Raw genomic sequence first — 6,427 nt, 5'->3', positions numbered from 1 at the left:
TAACACATGAAGCATAGACTTCTATACAACCAGAGGAGTCGCCCCCTGGTGGTCAGGAGAGAGAATGCAGCTTTAACACATGAAGCATAGACTTCTATACAACCAGAGGAGTCGCCCCCTGGTGGTCAGGAGAGAGAATGCAGCTTTAACACATGAAGCATAGACTTGTATACAACCAGAGGAGTCACCCCCTGGTGGCCAGGAGAGAGAATGCAGCTTTAACACATGAAGCATAGACTTCTATACAACCAGAGGAGTCTGGGCACCTTTAATGTCAACAAAGAGTTAAGTTGTTCAACCTGATGTTTTAGCTAAAGAACCAGCTTTTGTTCAATTATCAAAGATCAATATTGTCCAGCGAGCAGCTAAACAATGTGAAAGCAATGCATTTCATGCTGTTTTACATACTGGTCACTGGTCATACTGGTCACTGGTCATACTGGTCACTGGTCACACTGGTCATACTGGTCATACTGGTCACACTGGTCATCCTGGTCTCACTGGTCATACTGGTCACACTGGTCATACTGGTCACTGGTCACACTAGTCATACTGGTTATACTGGTCAGACTGGTCACTGGTCACACTGGTCATACTGGTCATACTGGTCACACTGGTCATACTGGTCATACTGGTCACTGGTCACACTAGTCATACTGGTCATACTGGTCATACTGGACACACTGGTCACACTGGTCACACCACTGGTCACTGGTCAAACTTGTCACACTGGTCACACTGGTCATACTGGTCATACTGGTCACACTGGTCTCACTGGTCATAGTGGTCACTGGTCATACTGGTCACTGGTCACACTGGTCATACTGGTCATACTGGTCACACTGGTCATCCTGGTCTCACTGGTCATACTGGTCACACTGGTCACTGGTCACACTGGTCATACTGGTCACTGGTCACACTAGTCATACTGGTTATACTGGTCAGACTGGTCACTGGTCACACTGGTCATACTGGTCACACTGGTCATACTGGTCATACTGGTCATACTGGTCACTGGTCACACTAGTCATACTGGTCATACTGGTCATACTGGACACACTGGTCACACTGGTCACACCACTGGTCACTGGTCACACTTGTCATACTGGTCACACTGGTCACACTGGTCATACTGGTCATACTGGTCATACTGGTCACACTGGTCTCACTGGTCATACTGGTCACACTGGTGATCCTGGTCACACTGGTCACCCTGGTCATACTGGTCACACTGGTCATCCTGGTCACACTGGTCACCCTGGTCATACTGGTCACACTGGTCACCCTGGTCATACTGGTCACACTGGTCATCCTGGTCACACTGGTCACCCTGGTCATACTGGTCACACTGGTCACTGGTCACACTGGTCATACTGGTCACACTGGTCACTGGTCACACTGGTCACACTGGTCACTGGTCACACTGGTCATACTGGTCACACTGGTCAAAGACCTCAAACTTACATATAGTTATGTTACATCTGAAGAAACAATTTTTTTCATGTAAAAAATATAAATATACAAACAATATATAAATATTAAAATATATGAATGTATAAAGATACACAAATATATACATATTAAAATGCATAAATAGAAATATTAAAATGTATAAATAGAAATATAAAAAAGTTAAATATATTAATATAGAAATAATAGAAATATACAAAAAATATAAACATATTTAAATGTATAAATAGAAACATACAAAACATATATACACATTAAAATGTATAAATAGAAATATACAAAACATATATACACATTAAAATGTATAAATAGGAATAAACAAAATATGAAAATATATAAATGTATAAAAATAAATATAAAAAATAATATAATATATATATATAAATATATATATATATATATATATATATATATATATATATATATATATATATATATATATATATATATATATATATATTTGTGTATGCTAAAATGGACACCAAACTTAGGGTCCAGTGTATTTTTTTATGTACAACCTTGTGACACTTTAACACCTGAAACATAGAATACCACAAGTAAAATCTCTTCCATCCACATTAACATTGTTCCCATTTATTGTTTTATTTATTGTATATTAATGATCATGAATTGTTTATTTATTTTACTGCTTTCTGGTCCCGTTTAAGTGGCAGTTTAAATACAGTCACACAGATGATAGTTAGTTATTGAAGTGTTTTTTACGGATGAAGCTGCAGAGCAAACCTCGGACATCAGTCACGTGACTCACCTGTGCACGAGCTGCTTCCTCCTGAGCGTCTCTGCGCGGGAAAACACAAGAAGCAGACTTCCTCCTGATGAACCAATTAATCGATCACACTCTTGAACTCGGCACGTGAACCTTCCGGCGGGCTGAGCGGACTCGATGTGAGCTGCTGTGACGTCACGGTCCCATTTAAACCACCGTCAAGCCGGACCGTGAACTACGCACTGGCTTCCGGCGGAGAATTCAGAATAAAACTACTTCCGGAACAAGTCACATTGAAATCTGTGATTTTTCCTGCTGCTCACGTTGTTTACTGAAGTAAAAGTATGAAAGTACTCTATTACAAACTACTGCATTAGAAGTACTAAAGTAAAACACCCGTTCAGAGGGTAATATTATGACATACATCCGATGATTATTACTGATGCTTTTAAACACCAGCAGCGCTTTGAAGTATATCAGTGGAGGCAGAGCACTTTTTAACTGTTTTATATAATGTTGAGTCATTAGATTTATTTTACAAACACATCATACGTTTCGTTTGTGAAATCTCTAAAGTAACTAAAGATGTCAGAAAAAAGAACAATATTTCCCTCTTGTGGTGTAAAAAGTAGAAATATTAACTAGTGAACAGTTGAAAGTATCTCATGTATAGTACTGTAGCGCTATGCTAATAGGTAGCCGCTAAATGTGAGAAGCATCACTCACGAAAACAGCTGAGGAATATTAAACCAGTCCAGAGATGGAAACAGAAAAGCCAAGGTGACCTCTGTGTGGTGCTTTCTATGAAGTGTGTGTTTAACCCTTTTAACACACAGACACACAAGCAGGCTGTGAGGCAGACACACACAAACATCCTTCAATCACACAGAGACACAAACAGAGAAGACAACACGTGACACATGAAGCTTACACTTCTATACAAACAGAGCTGCTCATTTTTGTATTAACTTTCTAATAAATAGGTTCTGTTTGTGGTTTCTATCTGTGGAAAGTCTTCTTCTTCTTCTTCTTCTTTTTCTTCTTCTTCTTTTTCTTTTTCTTTTTCTTTTTCTTTTTCTTTTTCTTCTTCTTCTTCTTCTTCTTCTCCTTCTTCTTCTTCTTCTTCTTCTTCTCATCACAAAATTAGTTTATTGCAACTCGTTTTACTCGTATAAGAAAGATGTTTTCGGCAAAATACAGAAACCCAAACCATCACTGTTCATGCAGAGTGAATCATTCTGTTGTGATGTTGCATGAGAAGGAGGAGGAAGAAGAGGAAGAGGAGGAGGAAGAGGAGGAGGAGGAGGAGGAACCAGGAGCAGCGGCGTGTCGAGCTTGAAGCCCAAAGGACTCAGAGGACTCTGCAGCATCTCAAGCTCCACTAAAACACAACAGTGATCTCACTGGTCTGGACTGTGTGTGTGTGTGTGTGTGTGTGTGTGTGTGTGTGTGTGTGTGTGTGTGTGTGTGTGTGTGTGTGTGTGTGTATGTGTGTGTATGTGTGTGTGTATGTGTGCGCAAACTAAGATGTTCACTGAGAATAAAGCTTCATTTATTAGCAACATGCTTGTTTATTAGATAATTAATAATCTAGTAAATATGATGATTGGTGGTTTTCTTCTTGTGATCGAGTTCATTGATCACGTCGTTCCCGTAGAGATTGAGAAATTTATTGCCATTAAAATGTTAATGGTCCTAATGTGTTTGTTCTTGGCGTCTAAAGTGTGAAGAATAATATTTAATGCCGCTTCGATTCTGCATGTTTGGTGAGAAGAACGTCCACTTGTTGAGGAATTATGATCAATTCTACCGTATTGAAAGAGGACGAGTTTGTAAAGTTATGAATTACCAACAATAACCGGTTTTGGAGTCAACTGTGTTGTAATTGTACATTCGTCCCCATGTGTTTATTTATTTATTGTATGTTATTTTAAATTTATTTTACTATAATTTAATTTGAATTGTATAGCATTTTATTGTATTAATAATATTTTACAATTGATTTTAAATACATTTTTTAATTGATTTTCTTAAATTTTTATTTATTTTCTTCAATTCTTATTATATATATTTTATTATAATTTAAATTATATTTTATTATATTGTATTTCATTTTGATACATATTCTTCTATTTTTATTATATTTATAATATCTTTCTAATTTTATTTAATTTTAAAATTGAATTAATTCTGATTTATTTTCTTCTCATTTATTTTAATTGAATTAATAAATCTTTTGAATTGATCTAATTGTATATTATATTGTATTTCATTTGTATTTATGCTATTCTGGTCGAGGATGTACGTGTTTATGCTGAGATAATACACAAAAACAATCTTTGTTGTTTAATTTCACTATTTGTTTAGTTTTGCTGTTTGAGAATAAGAAATAAAGAAATAAAGCTGAGTGCGCCCTCTGGTGGAGGGATGGAGCTTTCACAGAACAGCTGCTATGTATTGTATTGTATTGCTATGTATTGCAGCAGAATCGGCATGGCAACGTTAGAATGTTAATAAAGTTCAGTGGACGATATCTTAAACGTTTGTTTACGAAATATTATATATATCATAATATCAAATTATATTTATTATAATGTTGTTTTACATTGTTTGTGTTGCACTCAAAATATATATCTATGATTATTATTTATTATATATAAATATATATAGATATATATATAGATATAAATAATAATCGTATGTGAGTGTGTGTCTGTGTATGTGAGTGTGTGTCTGTGTGTGTGTGTGTGTGTGTGTGTGTGTGTGTGTGTGTGTGTGTGTGTGTGTGTGTGTGTGTGTGAAGGACACACTTTGCTCCACAGGAACGTTTCAGAGAACTGAGGACGATAAATATTAAGTTCCATCTCCAGGCCCCCGTTCCTCGTAGCTGGTTTACTGAGTTAGCCGGATAACTTTCAGGATAAGATGACGCAGGTCAGGCTTTTCGGTTCCATGAAGCAAGTTTGGAAAAATCACCATAGCAACACATCCAAATCCCTTAACCTGCTCCAGCGCAGGTTTACTGACATTCACTGGATAAGATGGCCACTCCCACCGGACAAAACAGGCAGCTCCCTTCCTCATTGATGAAGGAGCGATATTAGTTACATTAGTTTTGTAGGGAGAGAGTTCTTTCAGATCGCCAGGATCCGTTCTCACTTCATCATGACTTCCTGTACGAGCGCTATCCATTCTGCCGACAAGGAATCATTTATTTACGAGAGCTTCTCGAGTCCTACATTGAACAGCACACGGCGCAGCCGAGCATCGACTGTCTCACAGACTGTCTCACAGACTGTCTCACAGACTGGATCCGCCCATACACACATCCAAACTCCTAGTTATATGGTAATCTACACATACATGTATATACACATATATTGTACATGATACATAGTACACATATATCCTTATAAGTATATATTAATTTGTATACTACTGTTCAAATTAACAAGACTGTTTGAGGGCGGATCAGCCTTTGAGGAACCGACATAGCCTGACGTCAATCATCTCGGTAATTTAAGATGGATAATAGGACATTTGATCGACTTTGCTGAACCACGTATGAGGAATAGGGCCCATAACTCTTTTTTACAGACAAGAAAACAACAACAACAAAAACAACAACAACGACGAGTTGAAGTGATTTTATTGTATTTACAGACCGGCTCTGGACAGAACCGCCTCCACGTCTAAAAAGGACCGTCAGCACATCCGTTACAAAATGTGATTTCTACAACTGTACAGGAAGTCTTGAACAACCGGCTGAGCTTCATGAGACCCTCAGGGGCCCAGAGGGTCCTCCTTCAGCCGCTAGGCTCCATGAGACCCTCAGGGGCCCAGAGGGTCCTCCTTCAGCCGCTAGGCTCCTGAAGCCGTGAACACGACGACAGACAAACTTCTTCTCCAGTTTAATCCAGAAAACTTTCATCTTTACCTGCGAGAAACTTTTAAGTTTCACAGGAAATAAAATCAAAACTTTTTTATTTATGTGCAGATGAGATGTTTGTTTGTGTATCGAGCAGAAAAGAAAAAAAACACAAACATGAAGTTACACGTTTACAGACGTTACATTTTCAATATTAAAGTCCTGATTTACTTTCCGTACTGTTTTCTGAACACACATTTTAACACAGAGTGTGAACTCTGAAGGTTTCAGTGTTTAAAGTTTGAGAGCTTCTTCTCCTGAAGCGCTACCAGCTGGCCATGTGTTCGCGTCCCTTCTGCACG

Source organism: Taurulus bubalis (assembly GCF_910589615.1).
Source record: "Taurulus bubalis genome assembly, chromosome: 15".
In the NCBI taxonomy this organism is placed as follows: domain Eukaryota; kingdom Metazoa; phylum Chordata; class Actinopteri; order Perciformes; family Cottidae; genus Taurulus; species Taurulus bubalis.
The sequence above is the reverse complement of the archived record's forward strand: the minus strand, read 5'-3'. Positions refer to the sequence as shown.